The sequence below is a fragment of the Vulpes lagopus genome, chromosome 16, assembly GCF_018345385.1.
Source record: "Vulpes lagopus strain Blue_001 chromosome 16, ASM1834538v1, whole genome shotgun sequence".
Taxonomy (NCBI): domain Eukaryota; kingdom Metazoa; phylum Chordata; class Mammalia; order Carnivora; family Canidae; genus Vulpes; species Vulpes lagopus.
This window is the reverse complement of record NC_054839.1, coordinates 29184813-29207197: the sequence shown is the minus strand read 5'-3', so window position 1 is coordinate 29207197 and position 22385 is coordinate 29184813.

Genomic DNA, 22385 nt, shown 5'->3' with positions numbered 1-22385 from the left:
GTCTGGGTTTCCTGCATGGAGCCTGCTTCTCCCTCTGCCTATGTCTCTGCCTCTCTGTGTCTCTCATAAATAAATAAATAAAATCTTAAAAAAAAAAAAAAAACTACTTCCATTTGCTTCATTGACACCTACATGTAAATTGCTGATAATAGTTTATAGTGCGTTGGCTATCAGAATTCATCCTTTAAGATCACTCAAGATTCTTTAACGTACCGGACCCAGAAGACCTCCAAATAAACCTAATGTCCTTGTAGGAAATGCATAGCAATGGGGCAACCAGAAATAACAAATTTACCTGAGAAAAGTTACTGATTTCACCCAATGGTCTTTGTGGTGGGAAGAAATCTGGGACTATGAATTTCAAAGTGTATTTTTACCAAATAAGTAAATAGTTGAGATGGACAAAGACTATGTCAAAAATATCATTTTTTTCTAAGCTAACTTAGTCATTCCTTAGGACTGATTTTAAATGCTGCTCCACTGTTATGATCTGAATCTGTTAAGATTTTCCCACATGTGGCAAGGTTCTTCCTCATCCATGCCTCTCACAAAGGTCACAGAGCTCTTGTCCTCCCATTTTCTGCCTTGTTTTAGTTTGTCTGCATATCTACCTGCCCCATTAACTTATGATCTCCTCGAGGATGAAGGTAGTATCTTGTTTGTACATTTTCAGCCTGATACCCAGAAATTTGTCATAAATGTTTGGGTTGTTCTGAGTGGGAAAAATTAGAGGGGAGACAAACCATGAGAGACTCCTCCTAACTCTGGAGTCTCCTAACTCTGGGAAACAAAGGGTTGTGGAAGGGGAGGTGGGCAGGGGGTTGGGGTAACTGGGTTATGGGCACTGAAGAGGGCACTTGATGGGATGAGCACTGGGTGTTATACTATATGTTGGCAAATAGAACTTAAATAAAAACATATTTTAAAAAAATAAATGTTTGAATTGTTGAATGGAATTTTGCCAAATGATCAGAGCTCAATGAGAAAGAAAAGGAGGCTCAAATGTCTTGAAAAAATTAATCTCTTCTTGGGAAAACAATAAGTATCAAAGAAACTCTAGCACTCAGAAAACAAACAAACAAACAAACAGAAGAATGGAAAGAGAAGAAAAACTTAAGACAACACAAGGGTATATGGCTGAGCCAGCCTTGGCTTCTGGCTCAGCCAGTAGAGCACATGACTCTTGACCTCTGGTTCATAAGTTTGAGGCCCACACTGGATATAGAGACTTCTTAAATAAATAAATAAATAAATAAACCTAAAAAACAAATAAAAAGTAGAATCTGCTTTAAAAAAAAAAAGGAACACAATGAAAATAAATTGAGAAGCAGAAAAGATCATGGTTGACACATTTGCAAGTGTCAGAGGGGTTGGAATACTCAGAACTTAACAGCAGAAAAGACAGCTCCCCATAGGGACAGAATGGAGAATGGCATGAAAAATCTTTTTAAAAAGGTGGGGGAGGCACCTGGGTGGCTCAGTCAGTTAAGTATCTGCCTTTGGCTCAGGTCATGATCCTAGGCTCCTGGGATGGAGCCCCACATCAGGCTCCCTGCTGAGCGAGGAGTCTGTTTCTTGCTCCCCCTCTGCTTCTTTCCTCAAAGAGAGAGCTCATGCTCTCTCTCAAATAAATAAATAAATAATCTTAAAAAAAATTAAAAAGAATGGAGAGTGGCAGGCACCAGAACAACAGGCAGATGATTAAGACTACTCTGACCTGAGAGCAAACAGCTGTAGCCAGGGACCTTAAGAGGTCTATCTTCTATCTACGGAACCTGGCTGTAAAAACTGTTAACTCTTTTAAGCGGCATAGCCAAGGTCAAAGACCCGTTGCTTTAAGCTAAAAAGCTAAAACCCCAAAGAGGAATTTTAATAAGTATGAAAGAGTTTGAAGACATTAAGGGTCTTCCATTTAAGGAACTGGATCTTTTGATTGATAAAGAACAAAATCAAAATTGAATAAACACCCAAAAAGTCAAATGTTAATAACTTTTATATTATTATTCAGCCTTTAAAGGAAAGAAATTCTGACACATACTACAATATGCATGAACCTTGAGATCACTATGCTAAGTGAAATAAGCCAGTCACAAGAAGACAAATACAGTATGATTCCACTCACATATCTAAAGTAGTCAAATTTCATAGAAACAAAAAAATAAAATAGTGGTAGCAAGAGGCTGAGGTAAGGGGGAATTATTGTTTAATGGGTACAGAGTTTTGTATTGTTTAAAGATTTTATTTATTTATTTATTTATTTATTTATTTATTTATTTTATTTTATTTATTTATAAGAGACCGAGAGAGAAAGGCAAAGACATAGGCAGAGGGAGAAGCAGGCTCCATGTAGGAAGCCTGATATGGGACTCCAGGATCACATCCGGAGCCAAAGGAAGGCACTAAACCACTGAGCCACCCAGGTGTCCCATGGGTACAGAGTTTTATAAGATAAAAAACATTCTGATAAATAAATAAATAAATAAATAAATAAATAAATAAATAAATAAAAAAACATTCTAGAGATTGGTTGCACAATAATGTGAATATACTTAGTACCACTGAACACTTAGCAACGGTTAAGATGATAAATCTTATGCTATGCATTCTTTACCACAATAAAAAAGTAATTTTCACTTTAATAACTTTGTTATAAATCAATGATATCACAAATGATTGTTATTCAATTCGCTTTAAGAAACATTTCAATTATAATCCAAATCAGAGTAATGTATTGGAATCAACTGACTTTTAAATTTTCACAGGAGTAACAAACATTTCTCTTTAAAAAAAAATGTCAAAAGTCCAAGCCAATAATCAATATGCTTTCAGTTTATTTTACAGGTAAATCTTGAATTTGGTTTAAAAAACACAAGGTAAAAACTCTCTGATAATGGAAGTATTCACTATTTTCTCACCCACCCCCAAACTAGATAAGTTTTGCATTCTTCTACATTTCTCAGATTTTGTGCTTGGATTACTTTTTTTCTTTGGGCCATTCAGAAGTGCCTCAAACCTATTTTTTTATACCTATGCTGGGCGGGGGGGAATACATCTGTTTGATTAGAAATATTTAGGGGTGAGCAGAAAAATTTGCATTCCTGCTGACAATTTCTATACTAAGTTAGGCCCAGTGGGATTAGAAGTCTCTGAGATATTAAACCTTGGAAAGAAGAATTTGTAATGGAAAGGCTGAAAGAACTTAATTATAGCCAGTAGCACCACTTGAATACTTTAAGCATACTCAAATGTGCTGTGTTATCATAAGATCTTCAAAACAGGAAGAAAAAAAAAGAACTAAGGCAAGTTATGGATGAGACATTATAAACATGACCAAAAAAGCAGTTTCACCTCTGGGTCATTTGAGTTGGTCAGCCTAACCACAGAGGAACATCTGCAGTGCTATTCAGGGAGCTAAGAAAGATGCCACACTTGCTTAGACTCCTAGGATCACTAAAGTCATTTTCAAGTTACTTTAGTTGACTCCTCACAGGTATGTTGCTCAGGACACCTGTCCTGTGTGTCTTTGATGTCTATATTAGAAGAATCAATTTTGTTTGTCTTCTTTTAGAGTAGAGGGAACACATTGAAAGGTTTTTGTGTTTATTTGCAAGAATCCTCCAGGGCACCTGAATGGCTCAGTTGTTGAGCATCTGCCTTTGGTTCAGGTCATGATCTCAGGGTCCTAGGATTGAGTCCCATATCAGGCTCCCCATAGGGAGCCTGCTCTCCCTCTGCCTATGCCTCTACCTCTCTCACTATGTCTCTCATGAATAAATAAATAAAATCTTTTTTAAACAAAAGAGTATTCCTACAATATATCTCAGACTTGCCCCTAGAATAGATCATTCCATGACATGTTTCTCATTTCTTGCTTTTCTTCCCTTTCGACAGTAAAGCCTTGCCCAGTACCCCTGATTCAGTGCCACTTCTGGGCTGAGAAACATGATGATCTCTGTTCACAGGAAAACACACAAGAACATTCCTGGACTTCCTGCTTTAGTCCTACCCACAACCCAGCTGAATACAGGCCTCTACAGGAAGGACTCCTCCCCACCATACGTGCACACACAGAGTGCTGGGGAATCAGCTTCTGTCCCTCGCAAGAAGAAAATAGCCTTCAAATCCAATAATCCCTATATAAGAATATTCAGATAGTACTATTTACTGAGAGGTGCTGTCATTCCCTTGACCTATCTAACTCCTGGAATCCAGTCCCTCATCTAGCTTGATCACCTTTTTTGAAAGTTCTTTCTCACCTTGGTTGACTTCATAACCATTGTTTTTTAGCTTTTTTTGTATACTAGATCACAGACTTCCAGAGTTAGCTTGATTTCCTGGCCTCCAAATACCTGGTATGATTCTACTCCTTGATTGGCATGTTATGACCCCTGATATGCCTTATTATTTTCCAAACCTTAGTCTAAACTCTTGAAAGCTATTAAAACTTAATTTTTTAAGGATGGGATGAGCACTGGGTGTTATTCTATATGTTGGCAAATTGAACACCAATAAAAAATAAATTAAAAAAATAAATAAAATAAAACTTAATTTTTTGAAACTTGAACCCCCCTCCCAACACACACTAAAAACTCTCCTATTCCTGCACCTCTGCCTAACTCAGCCTTTTCCCTCTCTCATCCATTCCATGTTGCAAAACATGCTCTCTTGAATTTACTGGAATTAGGAGTGGGGAGAGAAGTTGCAGATAAACCTTCCATGATCTTAATTTCAAGTCAAAACTCCAAATTTGCAAAAGTAACATGATAAAGTCCAGATTAAAGTATTTTCTTCATCATTCAGATGAATTTCTGCAGTCAGCTGGTGTGAAAAGATTAAAGTTGTAACCAGGAGCAGACTCCAGGCCATTTCTTGCTTGCCTGGGAAAACTTTTAATGTAACAACTTCAGATCACTCTGTCCCCTGAGGCATCTTTCCTGTACCTATTAACCTATAAAGAACACCTTCAATAGAAATATCTACCTAAAAGACGACTGGAAAATAGAGGAAATTTTATAAAAATTTTTTCAGCCTTTGTCATGAGGGTCAAATAATCTAGAGTCTACCTTAAAAAAAAAAAGAAAGAAAAAAGTTCTTAATATATATTATTTATTCATATATATTCATTTTTTGACTGTCAAATAGTGAGAACCCACTATGTGCCTACCACATTCTAGGCACTGGGGATGCATCACATGCAACTAGACAGGAGCCCTACCCTCAAGGAGCAGATCTTCTTAAGGCTGACTGATTTGACTAGTTCTCTTTATTCTTTATCTTCTTTATTGATCCTATCAGGAGCAGCTATGAAACTAGTTTGTGCTTTTAGTTACTCATCTCTTTATTCATTTATATATATGGTATTTATTTATTTATTTAGTCTTTATTCATTTATATATATGGTCTCTCATCATATCAAAACTTCTAGACTAAGCTTTTTTGTTTTATTTTTAATATGCTTTTTCAAAATAAATTGTTCACTTTGAGGCAGTTTTAGCATCGTAAAATATACTTTAGTGGCCCTTCTTAAATTTGTCAATAAGTGCCCACCTAGCCAAAGATAGTGTGTTGTTACTGAACCACATCTACAACTCTGATGTAAAACGATGTAATGGGGTTTCAAATAGATTTGTAAGGTCATCTTCCATTGGAGGGCTTTAGTTTGCCTTGAAGCCAAATCAAAACAAACCAAATAAATCACCACCACCACAACAAAAACACTTTGTGAATAGAAAATATAGTAACTCTTGTGCCACTCTTCAGATTGTCTGATCAAATCCCTCATATAAGCAACCTTTCATTAGCATTTGAGCCTGTTTAACTTTCTATACTCTTACCTACCCCCAAGCTCAGTCAGTATGAGCTATAGAAATATACTCATTTTAGTACTAGCCTAGAGAGCCTAACAAAGGTACAGATTCTGAAAAATGCAGACAATGCATTTTTAAATCAAATATGAGATTGTTTTTAATTGCCTGCTCTAAGGATTCTCTGTGATGTAGTTCTGTCTCTAACACAAAATATTTTACAAAAATTAGAATTTCTAAAGAATAACTTTAAAATGAGCTGAGAACCTTCTCAGCTGTTTTGGGTTCGATGCCAATAGCACATTCAGGCTAATGGAGATGGGATTCATGTTTATTGAGAGCTTTAAAGGTTCACTGCAGCATGCACTTCCAAAGTTTACCTTGGTTGTCTTATTTATCTTCACACAAACCCTAGTGAGTACGTATATAGATGAGGAGACTGAAGGCTAAAACAAAATCAGAGTAAAATAAAATTAGTCTTAAGTTAGATCTTAATAACATTTTCCTCTCCTCCTTCTCTTCTCTATATGCCACTACTCCCTCCTCCAACACATACACAAACACATTCACCCCAACATATAGTGTTATTCACAGAGCTTATATTATTTACATGCCAACTAAAGAGTCAAAATAATGTATAAGGAAATCACTCTGTTGTGTCAAAATCGGCTGAGCCAAAGACAAGCTCGGAAAGCTTAGTAATCAGCATAGTCTGAACTAATTTGAAAATCCTTCTCTCCAAAACAGATTTCAAGCTGATCTTTAGTGATGAACTTCACATATGCACTGCTTAGGTGGAATACAGGGAATAAGATACCAATACATAGTTCTCTTCCATTTCATATAGATCAAAGCAAAACTTCCCCTGCCTCATAATTCCCTGAAATTGGAATTCACCTCTCTCAGACTTAATATCTTTCTTTTTCGCACAATGAAGACATGCTACCCATCAGACCCATGCAGAGGCTCAAGTCCTTGATACTTTGTGCCTCAGGCTTTCACTAAGAAAACGGAGTATAAGAACTTTATCTCCAATAGTTTCTGCCTATTGTGACATCTCTCCTGGGTCTCTTCACCCCTAAATTCTTCATTTCTTTTCAGAATTTAGCAAAAAAGCACTTTTCCCTGCCTGTTTATCTCAATGTCTGTCTCTCACTGCTAGTATTTATTGCTTATCACCGTAAGTCTTTATTGAATGTAATCTGTTTGGGGATATAGTTGGCATGAAAGATGCTCCACCAAATGAAGTTGTAAAGTATTATACATAAATACTTAATTCCTAGATTTATTTATTATCATCATTACTTATTTACCACTATAGGCACACAGGACACCTTTGAAAGAAATAAATCTGGTTGGTTGCTTTCCCAAATTTTATCAGAATATTCCTAGATCAGAATATTTCCCAAATTGTATCAAAGTATCTTACAAGATATAAATTAATGTCAATATATATGTATTAATCTTCACATGACTAGTACACATAAAAATAGTTTACAAAAATGTGTACATTTAGGATATGTCATTTAATCTTTTTAATTATTTAATCTTCCCATCTATCCAATGCTAAAACAGTTTTGGCTGCTACATGACAGTCCAGGAAAGTGAGACTGAAAGTTTGGGAAATATAGCAAAAGTTACATAAGTAATGAGTTTCAGAACTGGACCCGAACCTCGGTCTCTCACTCCAGGGACTAAGCATTTCTCTCTCCCATGGCTGCCTACAGGATCAGCAGGATGAAAGGAAATCAAACAAGGGTCAGAGAGAAACAAAATGGGCCTCATCATCTCCTTTGTGAAGCTTTCGTAAGAGTGTATGGTTTGATGTGGATTTATGTTTCATATTCAGCTAAATTAACTCAATTTTATATTTAATTCAAGGTCATTGGACCCTAAATGTAAATTTGGGATTCCCCACACTGAGTTTTTATTTGCCACAGTAGGCATGCTATAAAGAGTGCAATTAGCCCTAATTAGTACACTAATTAGTGTAACTAGTGAGTTCTTTTCTCTGTGTGCCCAAGAAATGCTGGAGATACTTAGGATACAAATTATATCATTGAATAGAATGAGCCATGTTATTAAGTGGAAATAGGACTGGGACCCTTATCAAAGAGGGGTGTGCCAAGCAAAGAGAGATACAAGTCCATTCTGAGTACAGAAATGGTTGTATTGGTTCATATAAGTGAATATGCATACTAATTGTAACTCCAAGGTCCAGCCAACTCTTGGTTTTGACTTGGCTCATGATCTCATGGGTCATAAGATGGAGCCTGGTATTGGGCTCCACATTCAGAAGGGAGTCTACTTGAAGATTTTCTCCCTCTGATCCTCCCCCACTCTCTCTCTTTCATATAAATAAGTAATTTTTTTTTTTTAAAGTCATCCCATATTACCTCTTCTTAAAGGAATGTTTCAGTGCAAACCCCAAAGGCTTTGAACATGCTACTCCACAAAAGAAGAAATTAACCATTGAATCTTACACTGGCAGTCAATGGAGCACCTTAAATCCCTGAAAAATACAATTCCTGGGAAATATGATTCAGTTCATAATAAAATAAATTGTCACCTTGAACTGAAAAATACTTACACTTGAACTAAGTATAACAGACCAGATACATGCATTTTGGACAAGAAAAACAAAGTAAAAGTGGAAAGGAGAAAGTGTAATTTCTCAGTTCACATAGAAACCATCAAAAGAAAAATAAAGAAGTGGTGAATATGAATATAATAAATCATGTATATGGACAATGTAAATGCTTTTCATGTTTTCTATTCATGTCAATGATTTTAATTCTGCAATAAAAAAAACCTAGGAAATATGCAGGTTCAAAATTGGACACCAAAATAATTAACTCATTCTTGATGTTAAGTGAGTAAAAATTAAGCTATTATGTGAGACCATGTGATATATTAATCCACAAGCCATTAATAAAGTTAGTAGTAGTTTAATTTACCAAATTTACTTATATCCCAAAAATAATAACTTTATGATTGTATATCTTAAAATTTTTAGTAATTTGCTAGTTGAAAAAATAGTGAGAAATCATTTCTTTCTATTTTAATATCATAAATCAATAACTTTTTAAAGAAAAATATGGACTCGATCCTGGGACTCCAGGATCATGCCCTAGGCCAAAAGCAGATGCTCAACTGCTGAGCAACCCAGGTGTCCCAAAGAAAAATATTTATTTAAAAATATTTTAAATTTTAAAAATCAAAAGAAAATCTTCACTTAGCCATGACATTTCTCTACAGTTTCTGCTTTGAGCTTTTTTATTGTCAATAGTAACTAGATTTTTCAAAATTTTAATTTTACATGGCCAAAATGGTTTGGCCATTCTACCCCTATTAACTGGCTAAATCTAATGTCTCCTGTTTGTGTTCATTAATTTAACTTGGCCTAATAACTAATCTGATTTGGGTTTATTCAAAGAAACTGAACTGAAAATAACTGTATGAATTCAACTAATTTGGACATATTTTAGGTTTAATCAAATAGCTTACAGTCAATAGTCTAATCTGGCTTGAACTATACCTTGAAAGAAAGGCCAGTAGGTCTCTGTGGTGGAATCAATTTTGGTGCACTACCTAGATCCACTTTACCAGAGTCTTAATGGCAAATTGCTTGCATCAGACTTCTTCAACTTGGAAAGGGAAGAGATGCTTTCTGACCAGAATTAACACACACAGTATATACCTCTCTTGCCACAGGTTCTCAGCACTACTATGCAAGTGTTCACAGAGTGTATGATCTAAAGTCATAGAATTCTGCATAATACCATTACTGATTAAAAAAAAAAAAAATACCATTACTGATTGAGAAACACACTTTATGGCCAAGAAGGTATGGCATGAGCATGTTTGTATGGAGTACACAGTCCTACCACTTTCTATACCATCAAGAAGCTATTGTCTAAATAGAGTAATGAAACAGCCTCTTAAAGATGCAACTGGGACACCAGGTCAAAGATGATACTTTAAGGATAGATGCTATCTTGAAAGATTTGGTAAATTCTTTAAAGCCAGGGCATCACACGATGTTGTGTCCCCACTAAATAAAATACATAAGTCCACGTATCAAGTAGTAGAAAGGTAGGAGTAGCCCCACTCACCATCACTTCTAGTGACTCACCGGAAGAATTTGTGCTTCCCATCCCTATAGGATATGGTCTCTGAGTCTAGAGGTCTTGAATGCAAGATGGAGAGCATTCCTATCCATAGTGGATAAAACTTCAACTAATCTTAAATCAAAGGCTGCCACTAATCACATTGGGGTCCTTATGTCAGTAGTCTAGAAGGTACAAAAAAGAGCTACCAGGAAAATCAACCCTGATCATCATGAGAAGGAAATACTACCAAATAATGAGATGAGGGCATATATAATTATGTTTGACATATCTGCCGGGGCATCTTGGCATATCCATGCCCATTTGTGACTGTAAATGGGCAAGTAGAGTAACAGAAAGGCATGGTAACCAGAGACCTAGGCTCCTCAGAAATGAAGTATGCATCAATCCAGAAGGCAAGTCACCTAGACCAGCCAGTAGTGCTAGCTAAGGATGAAGGGAATCATAAAAGTATGGTAGAGGAGGGAGATGATGAGTACCAATTAGGACATTGATACCAATTGCAGTAGCAAGGGCTGTAGTTTATCCCCTCAACCCTCCTCTTTTGTTTCTCCAGGAATAGTGACTGCAAGATCTGTAGGGTTGGAATAAATTTAATGTGAGAAACAAAGTGGACCCAAGCAGTGCAAGGAGTAGACTATGATTAATGTTGTTTTGATGCCCTACTCAGATCCTCTAAACCAGAGCAAGACACTCGTCTTGAGCTGCTGTGAGTGTTGGTTGCCAAGCAGTTCATAGCTATGCAAAAAGTACCTTCTGCTAAAAGGAACCGCTTCATCAGGGAAGGTGTGCACTCTACATATCTTCCACCCATATACGGCCAACAACCTATGACTGGCTGAAAGCAGGGTACTAAATACTGCCACCCTTGCTTCAGAGGGAAACAGCTCACTAGCCCACCCTATGTGGATCAGACTAAGGCTGGACTTTGACTTGAGACCACACCATTGCTCAGGTCGTTATTCCCTTATCTCACTTTACTCTTAACTGCATGGATTTTTTTTTTTTTTGAAAGACACTTCCTCAATAAATCATGTGCCATGATTATAAAAAGCTTTGCTCCTAAGAAACCAGACCTAAAAAAAGTCTCAAACTTTATCATTTATAAGAATCAATAAGAGAGAGGCACCGGGGTGTTTCAGTCAGTTAAGTGTCTGCCTCTGGCTCAGTTCATGATCCTGGGGTCCTGGGATCAAGCCTTGCGCCAGGCTCCCTACTTAAAGGGAAGTCTGCTTCTCCCTCTCCTTCTGCCTTTCCCTGTCCCACTCATGCTCATTCTTTCTCTCTTTCTCAAATAAATAAATAAAATCTTAAAAAAAAAAAAAAAGAAGCCATAGGAGAGTTTGTTTTGAATGCATGTTCTTTGGTCCTATCTCTGAAAAATAAATTTAATAGGTGTATGGTGAGCCTACCGACCACTCTGAGACTAGACCATAATGGTCTAGACTAGACTATTAGCATGTACTATCCACAAAGGAGGCCAGAACCACCAATGGCACAGCAATATTCTCAATCAATGCACCTGAGAACAAGTTTCTCTATAGTTACTCTTAAGGCTTTGATATTTCAATATAACAAACCTTTAACCTCAACTTTGTGATACGGTTTTTCACTCCACTCATGTTTACAACTTCAAAATGTTAATAAAACATGATAAGTGCAAAAGTCAAAATAAAGTAGAAGAGGTGGCATGTAAGTAATGGACTGCATATTTTTAATTTAAATCATATATATTTATTCCCTCACTCAGTAACTGAATACTAACCAAATGAATTTGTAATATATTCCAGTCTAGTTTTATTAGGATTTGTGCTGTATGTGTAATGTAAAAACAAAGAAAATATATTGCTACATCAACTTATATTATTCATGCATATAAAGTTCTGTGTATCTGCCCATGCCATGAGGTTGAGAAGATGCATTAGGAAGTCGATTACAATAACAAGAAAAGGTTATTTGAGTCAAATCAAAACGATAAATGGGGTAGAGAAAAATTGTATATTTGTTTTACTCTTTCCTCCAGTGACACATAAAACATTATCTCCTTCACTAAGCGATTATGAACATTTCTATTCTGTCATATGGCATAAAGTGGAGATTTGTTTAAAATCATTTATGTCATGTAAGTTACACACACCTCCTTGTACTTCAGAGAAAGTATATTTTTGATCACCTCAATTGTTAAAAACTGATAGTTATTTGTAAGAATACTCAGACAGATGGAAATAATAACTGCTTTAACCAACCTCTAATTAACTAATTTGTCACATTTCCACAATTTCAATTTTCTCTGTAAAATATACCAGCAGTTGCCAACAGAATGCAGAATAGTCTCAAATATTAGGCTACTCTCCACTGTACCCACTCATTTCCTCTTCTCCAGGTGGACAGTACAGTCCAAGAGTCAGTTGTGCTTATCCACAAACTTGTCCATGATTCCTCTTATTATATTATTTAATTGTGCTAAGATTTCATATATCTATGAAATACAAGTTCTAAAACAACTAAACATTTCTTTTAAAAAGATGAACACTTTGCAGATATTTGATAATATAAACTTGTTTTAAAAATTGCCCTCAAATTATAGAAAACTATAAAATAAATAGAAAAGTAGCAAAATTAAGAGATTTTGTATTCTTTCTAGTTATTTACAGGAATCTTGATCTTTTTTTGCTCCACTTTAAAGAATCCTGAACTGGAAATCATCAAGGATCCAAAATGAATATGGTATACACAAAAAATTCCAGGACTTCCCATCAGATCCATACACCAAACACAGACCCTGGTCTTTGTTGCAATGGCCAATAAATTCACATGTATACAGATACATGTATGGTGATTTAGTCAATTTTTAATAATTTTTTTACTTTAAGTGACTTTAATTAACTGACAAATGATCAGTCCCAATCACATCCCCATCAAAAATTTCTACCATATCAAGTGGTCCTGCTGATAGGAACAGACAAAATGGGAAGTCACAGGACTTTTTAAATACTTGTATAAAAAAAAAGAAAACAAGTCAAAATAAAGAAATGTATTCATAGCATTTTTTAAAGATTTTATTTATTTATTTGAGAGAGAGAGAGAGAGAGAAAGTGCATGCATGCACAAGTGAGAGGCAGGAGGAACAGAGGGAACAGAAGTAGACTCTCAGCTAAGCAGGGAGCCTGCTGAGGGCTGAATCCCAGAACCCTGAGATCATGGCCTGAGCTAAAGGCAGACACTTAACTGACTGAGCCACCTAAGGACCCCGTGGAATTTATTTTAAGGTAAGGCTATTGAACTACATAGAGGATAAAGGAAAAACTGAACCTTGGTAGAAAATAATCCAGTCAAAAAGTTAACCTTCCTTGTAAGATGCATTAAGGCACATGATTGAAAGATCGCTTCCTTTAAAATGCAAAAATTTGTTGAGGAACCAAAGTTTATGAGGAAAAACAAACACACCTCATTACTACAGAGACAAGTATATCTTTCAGACCTGTAGTCTAGGTCTATAGGTCCAAACCAGGTCTACAATTTTCTTGTATTTACCTCATATCTTTTTAATTCAGTAAATAAACATTACAGAGTTGAAGAAGTCCTCATCTCTCTCTAAAGGTAACCACTTTCTTGAAGTTGAAATGTATCACCTCCATTATTTTATATTTTATATATAATGTTATTTTATATAATCTAACAGCAGTATAGATAGTACTATTTTGTGTTTTAAACTTTGCATGCATGATATCGTGATGTTTTTATCACTTTGTGATGTTTTTATTCAATATGATTTTTTTTAAGATTTCATTTATTTATTCATGAAAGAGAGAGAGAGAGAGGCAGAGACACAGGCAGAGGGAGAATTAGGCTCCATGCTGGAAGCCCAATGTGGGACTCAATCCCAGAATTCTGGGATCACGCACTGAGCCAAAGGCAGACGCTCAACCGCTGAGCCACCCAGGCGTCCCTTAAATATGATATTTTCAAGATTTATTCATGTTAATATATACTATATATTAATGTATATCACTTATTTCAAGAACACTCTATTGCATCACAGTTTGTCCATACATCTGTTAACAGATATTCAAGTAATTTTCAAATTTTAGCTATTAAAAACAATGCTGAAATGAACAGCCTTGCACATACATTCAAATATTTGTTTAATACAGAATCCCAAGCTTCATCTTAGTCTTTCTCAATCACAGTCTCTGGGGAGAAGACTGGGAAGATGTATGTTTAATAAATTCCCTCACTCACCCACTCTGAGTGATTCTTATCCTTTAGGGAAGTTTAGAAGAAAACACTCTAGACATGTTGAAGTAAAAAATACTGAGTCATAGTAATGCTCATTTTCCACTTTACAAGATATTGTAAAATTATACTCGAAAGTAGAAGTTGTAATTTACATGCCCACAAACAGGATATGATTCTAATTTCCCCACAGCCTTGTCAATATTTGGCATTGTCACAGTTTAGGTCTTTGCCACTCTGGTGGATGTAAAATAGTATTCTACTGTTGTTTTAATTTGCAGTTTACTTTCTGGTTACCTGTAAAATGGAGAAGCCTTATACCCAGAAATAACTGGCCTTTTGAATTTCCTTCTAGTGAATTGTTTGTTTGTTTTAGTGAGTTGTTTTTCTCTTATTGATTTGTAAGAATGGATACAAAGTTGATTACAAAGCTTAATGAAATAAAATTTAAAATCTTTGCCCACTCATCCAACTGATGAATTTTTCTCCTGAGAATAAATCATTTTATATGCTTTTAGTAGTTTTTCCAAATATATCCATTTTTCTGAATAACATTACATATTTTTGATGTATTAGTTATAGATATTATTTTTATTGACTTCCTATATGGAAGGTAAAGGTTAAGCATTCTCTCTACATCATCCTCCCAATAAATCATAACTCAGTTTTTTGTTAAAATACTATAACTTAGAATGTAATGACTATATAAATATTGGTTATTGTTGAGATCATTACTACTATTATTATATTTCCTTTCTTTGTATAACTATTGTTTTTTCTGGAGTAATTAATTGCCTTAATTCTTCATATGCTTTTCCTTTCATTAATTCTCTTCATATGCTTTCCTTTCATTAATTCTCCAACCTCTCTCAGTACTATTTTCTAAATAAATATATCAAATTATCTTCCTTTTTCTTCTAAAGTCCTCTGTCTACCTACTCCAATTTGGACTGGTTATTCTCTGAACTGGATGCTTAACTTTTAGTCTGACACCTTTTACCTTTACCTTTACCTCTTCCCTGTGTGAGATCCCATTTCTAGATTTCATCTTCTTTTTTGGTTTATTCCATTATTTCAGCAGAGTACATCCTCCCATCACTTCCTGAGACAGTTTTTGACACCTTACAAGTCTTAAAATATGTTTGTTCCGTTACTAAAATTAATATATACTATATACCAAACCATAGGTTAGTATAGAATTCCAAAGTAAAAATTATTTTCCTTCATAATTTTGACAGTTTGTCTTGTCACCTAGCTTCCAATGTTGTCAGAGTGTAATACAATTCTCATTCACAGGCCTCCATATTTGACCAATTTTATTCTCCTCTATGAGCTTAGAGATTATTTTCTTTACCCCAATGTTCTGAAATTTCATAGTAATATTTGTGCTCTTGTTTGATCTTTTGTTTGTTCATGATGCTGATCACTAAGCTTGGAAATTCAAATTTTTTAATTTTGGAAAATAATTTTGCATTGTTCAATAATTTCCTTCTCCATTTTTTCAGTGTTTGCTCACTCTGTGAAATTTCAGTGCATTTTATATTGGAACTTTTGTAATTACCTCCTAATTTTTAAATTCTTTTTATTTCTATTTTTATTTCTATGTTTTAGTTTTACTTCCTGGGATATTTTTAAAATAATATTTTATAAACATTTAAATATTTATCTATATCTACATCTTTATTCATTTATTATTTCCTGGGAAGATGGCAAAGTAGGAGGATCCTAAACTTAACTTGTCCCATGGATATACCTGGATAATACCTTCATCAGTGTAAATAACACAGAAAATGACCCAACGACTGGTATAACAGACTCTCCATAGCTAAATGTAGAGAAGAGGCCACATTGAAGAGGGCAGTAAAGGCAGAGACATGGTTAGCAGTGAAAGGGACCTGTGGACTGTTCATTGGAAGGAAGGATGGACACCATGGGTATAGATAGGGGAGAGAATCAGATCCCTACACATGGCAACCGAGGCATGGGGAAGACAAATCCCCATAACATGTGGCTTTGAAAATTAGAGAGGCCTAACAATCAGTGGGGCTTAACACCTGGAACTTTAAAAAGCAGTGGGCTGGCTCTGGGAGAGCCAGAAGAGCCCTTAAAAAGACAGCACAACAAAGAGACCACTGAGATACAGCATAGAAGCAGCAGTTTGAAAAATGTCTGGGGTATACGGGAAGGAGATTTATTTGCTAATCTCAGAGCAAGTGCTGGAGGGGCAAGGATAATTGGGAGACTTCTCTAAAAACAAAGAACTGATAGGTACTGTTTCCCTTTCCTGCCCTCTATCCTGGATACATGGACACGTGGGGAGTGAGTGTAGTGCAAACATTCTCCATCTAGCTTGCTAAGAGATGCATTCCACATTCTCCTGTGGATACACTCCCTCCACCTGGCTGGCCTGGCAGAAACTTGCCTGGGCAGCTATAGGTCCCTTCCCACAGGGGACCAGTGCAAACTTTGCAGGCATCTTGCAGTCTTCCCTTGCATTCTCCTGTGGATCTGCCCCCTCAAATACACCTTGGCTGGAGCCCATCCAAAACTATACCATAAACCTCACATGGGGCAAATAGCCCTGACAGGGGCCAGCACCACTCCAAAGTGACTCCTGCCCCAGAGACAGGAAAAGATAACCACATACACCTATCCAACTGTGGCCCCAGCAATGGGCTGGGGGTGAACATCTGGTCTGACCATAGGCCCCACTCACCAAAAAAAGCTTCTCAGGGAAAGCACCCTACAGTTCAGTGCTATTGAAGCTATGGTAAACACTTGGTTTGACTCAACCATAGGTAGCCTCAGACTAGCCCACTCACATCACAGGGACCAAACCCTACCCAAAACAGGAAAAGAGAAGACAGCCATCACTGGCAGGACTGAAGGCAAATGTGGCTCAGCCATGAGAGTGGAAAGCACACAACACACACAGGAAACATCCCTAAATAGTCAGGTTCTGGTAAAAAAAAAAAAGGACATTGCACTTCAGGGTCCTACAGGACCTCTTTTTCATGAGTCCACTAATTTCAAAAACAGAATATGTTGCTAACTTTCCAAATGCATAGGAAAGACACAAAGAGTTAGATAAAATGAGGAGACAGAGGAATATGTCCCAAATGAAAGAACAGGACAAAATCACAGCAACAGAATTAAAAGAAACAGAGATAAGTAATATACCTGATAGAGAATTTAAAATAATGGTCAGAAACATATGCACTAGATTTGAGGAAAGAATGAAACCCTCAACAAAGAGATAGAAAAAATAAAAAAAGAACCAATCAGAGATAAAGAACTCGATAACTGAAATTAAAAACACACTAGATGGAATAAATAATAGACTAGAGGAAGCAGAAGAACAGATCAGGGACCTGGAGGACAGAGTAACAGAAGTCTGAGCAGGAGTGAGAATAACTAAGAAAAGATAAAAAAGAATGAGGCAACACAACCCCAACACTACACACAATAACATTTACATTATAGGGATCCCAGAAGAAGAAAAAGAGAAAAGGGGCAGAAAATTTATTTGAAGAAATAATAGCTGAAAACTTCCTAAATCTGGGGGAAAAAACAGAAATCCAGGTCAAGGAGGCATAGAGAACTCCCAACAAAATCAACTCAAGGAAGTCCCCACCAAGATACGATAATTAAAATGGCAAAAAGTAGTGATAAAGAGAGATCTGAAAAGCGCAAGAGAAAAAGATTGCAAATAAAGGAAACTCCATAAGACTATCAACTGATTTTTGATGGCAAAGCAGCAAAACTATGTATATCTATAAAAATCAGCCAAGGAATTCACAAAATAAAGGGATGCAAAATATGATACCATATGCATAAACTATGCAGGTGAGAGGAATGAAGAATGAGTACAAACTTAAGCAACCATCAACTTACCATAAATTGCTATATGCAGAAAATGTTATATACAAACCTAATGGTAACCACAAATCAAAAACCAGCAATAGATACACAAAAAATAAAGAGAAAGGAATTCAAGTATATGATTAAAGAAAGGCAGCAAACCATGACAGAAGAGAGCAAGAGAAGAAGGGAACAGAGAAGGATATAAAAACAAGCATAAAACAAGTAACAATGTCAGGAAGTACATACCTATTAGTAATTTATTTTGGGGATGCCTGGGTGGCTTAGTTGGTTAAGCACCCAACTCTTTTTTTTTTTTTTTTTTAATTTTATTTATTTATGATAGGCACACAGTGAGAGAGAGAGAAGCAGAGACACAGGCAGAGGGAGAAGCAGGCTCCATGCACCGGGAGCCCGACGTGGGATTCGATCCCGGGTCTCCAGGATCGCGCCCTGGGCCAAAGGCAGGCGCCAAACCGCTGCGCCACCCAGGGATCCCAAGCACCCAACTCTTGATCTCAGCTCAGTCCTTAATCTCAGGATTGTGAATTTGGGCTCTGCATTGGCACCACATCAGCCTACATTAAAAATAATAATATCATCATCATCATCATCATCATCATCATCATCATCACCTTGAATGTAAGTGGATTAAATGCTCCAATCAAAAGACATAGGGTGATGGAATGGATATAAGAGCAAGATCTATCTATACGCTGCCTACAAGAGATATATTTCAGATCTAAAGACATATGCAGATTGAAAGTGAAGGGATGGAAAAGTATATTTATCATGTAAATAGAAATGAAAGGAAAGCTCAGGTAGCAATACTTATATCAGAAAAAATAGATTTGATTTTATTTTTTAAAGGTTTTATTTTCTTATTTATTTGAGAGAGAGGGGAGCGAGAGAAAGAGAGAGAGAAAGCACAAGCAGGAGTAGTGGCAGAGGGAAAGAAAGAGCCAGGGAGCTTGATGCAGGGCTCAATCCTAGGACCCTGGGATCATGATCTGAGCCGAAGGCAGACACCTAACTGACTAAGTGACCCATGTGCCCCAGAAAAAAAAAAAAACATTTTAAAATAAAGACTGTGGCAAGAGACAAAGAAAACATTATCATAAGGAGAACAATCCAACAAGAAGATACAATAATTGTAAGTATATCCAATATGGGAGCACCCAAATACACAAGGAAGCTAAAAAGAACAAACATAAAGGAAGTAACTACTAGTGATATAATAATAGTAGGAGACCTTAACACTCCATTTACATCAATAGATAGATAAGAAAGAGGGACTTTTGATAATACATTGGACCAAATAGATCTAACAGAAATATCCAGAACATTTGATCTTACAACTACAAAATTCAAATTCTTTTCAAGTGCACATGGAACATTTTCCAGAAGAGATCACATATTAGGCCACAAAACAAGTCTCAACAAATTCAAAAAATTGAAATCATACCATGCATCTTTATGATAACAACATTGTAAAACTAGAAATCAGTGACAAAAAAAATCTGAAAAGAACACAAATACATGGAGGTCAAATAACATACTACTAAATGATGAATGGTTCAAACAAGAAATCAAAGATGAAATTTAAAAATACATGAGACAAATGAAAATGAAAACACAACAAAATCTTCAGGATGCAGCAAAAGCTATTCTAAGAAGGAAGTTTGTAGCAATACAGGCCTACCTCAAGCAGCAAGAAAAATTTCAAGTAAACAACCTAACCTATACTTAAAGGAGCTAGAAAAAAGAGCAAAAACCCCCAAAGCTGTCAGAAGGAAGGAAAAAATAAAGATTAGAGCAGAAATAAATGAAACAGAAACTTTAAAAAACCAAACAATGGAACAAAACAATGAAACCAGGAGCTGATTTTTTTTGAAAATACTAACACATTGAGAAACCTTTAGCCAGAATCATATTTTTTAAAAAAGAACTCAAATAAACAAAATCAGAAATGAATGAGGAGAAATAACAACCAATTCCAGAGACATTTAGAAGATTATAAGAGAATATTATGAAAAATTAAATGCCAACAAACTGGACAACCTAGAAGAAATGAATGAATTCCTAGAGAGATATAACCTCCCAAAACTAAACCAGGAATTAGAAAATTTTAATAAATTGATTACCAGTAGTTAAATTGAATCAGCAATAAACAAAACTCCTTACAAACAAATGTCCAGGACCAGATACCTTCACAGACGAATTCTACCAAATATTTAAAGAAGAATCAATACCTATTCTTCTCAAACAATTTCAAAAAAGGGAATAGGAAGGAAAGCTTCAAAATTCATTTTATGAGGCCAGCATTACTCTGGTGTTTTAACAGCAAAACCAGATAAAGACACTACAAAAAAAGAGAACTACAAGCCAATATCTCTGAAGAACATAGAAACAAAAATCCTCAATGAAATGCTAATAAAACTAATCAAGCAATACATTTAAAAAACCATTCTCCACAATCAAGCGAGATTTATTCCTGGGATGCAAAGGTGGTTCAATATTTTCAAATCAGTCAATTTAATGTAACACATCAACAAGAGAAAGAATAAAAGCCATATGATTATTGTAATAGATGCAGAAAAAGCATTTGACAAAATACAACATCCATTCATGAAAAAAACAACAGAGTAGGTTTAGGGGAACATACCTCAACATAATACAAACCATACATAAAAACCCCACATCTAACATCATATCCAATGGTGAAAGAGAGCTTTTCTCCTAAGGTCAGGAATAAGATGAGGATGTCCACTCTCACCACTTTTATTCAACATAATATTAGAAGTCCTAGTCACAGCAATCAGAAAAAAAAAAGAAAGAAAGAAAAGAAAGGCATTCAAATTGGTAAGTAAGAAGTAAAATTTTCACTATTTGCAGGTAACAGGATATAATGTTTGAAAACCCTAAAGACCCCACCAAAAAAACTACTGAACTGATAAATTAATTCATTAGGGTTGAAGGATACAAAATCAATATATTAACTCTATTGCATTTCTATACACCAATATGAAGTAGCAGAAAGAGAATTAAGAAAACAATCCCATTTACAATTTCACCAAAAATAATAAAATACATAGGAGTAAACTAAACCAAGGAGGTGAAAGACTTGCATCTTGAAAACTGTAATACATTGATTAAAGAAATTGGAGATGACACAAACAAATGGAAAGATATTCCATGCTCATGGATTAGAAAAACAAATATTGTTAAAATGTCCATACTACCCAAATCAATCTATAGATTTAATGCAATACCTATCAAAATACCAACAATATTTTTCACAGAACAAGAACAAATTGTCCTCAAATTTGTATGGAACCACAAAAGACCTCAGATAGCAAAAGCAATCTTGAAAACAAAGAACAAAGCTGTTATACCACAAAGCTGCAGTAATCAAAACAGTACAGTACTGGCACAAAAATAGACACATATATAAGCAGAACAGAATAGAGAGCTCAGAAATAAAACCATGATTATATGGTCAATTAATCTTTGACAAAGGACACACAAATATACAATGGGGAAAAAAATCTCTTCAACGAATGGTGTTGGAAAACTGGACAGCTACATGCAAAAGAATAAAATGGACCACTTTCTCACACCAAATATGAAATAAATTTAAAATGGATTAAAGACCTAATTGTGGGACCTGAAACCATAAAAATCCTGGAAGAGAGCACAGGCAGTAATTTCTCTGACATTGGCCATAGGAACATTTTTTGAGATATATCTCCTGAGGCAAGGGAAACAAAAGCAAAAGTAAACTACTGAAACTATGCCAAAATAAAAAGCTTCTGCATAGCAAAGGAAACAGTCAACAAAACTAAAAGATAATCTAATGGAAGAAGATATTTGCAAATAACATAACCAGAATACATAAAGAACTTATATCATTCAACACCAAAAAACAAATAATTCATTTTAAAAATGGGTAGAAGATAGACATTTCTCCAAATATATAAATGGCCAACAGATGCATGAAAACATGATCAACATCACTAATAATCAGGGAAATGCAAATCAAAATTATAATTTGGTATCATCCCACACCTGTCAAAATGGCTGAAATAAAAAAAAAAAAAAAAACAAGAAATAACAAGTGTTGGCAAGGGTGTGAGAAAAAGGAATCTTTGTGTACTGGTGGGAAGGCAAGCTGGTGCAGCCACTGTGCAAAACAGTATGGAGGTTCATCAATAAATTAAAAACAGTAATTCCACTACTGGATATTTATCCAAAGAATATGAAAACATTGATTTGAAAAGATATATGCACCTCCATGTTTATTGCAGCATTATTTATAATAACCAAATTATAGAAGCAACCCAAGTATCCATCA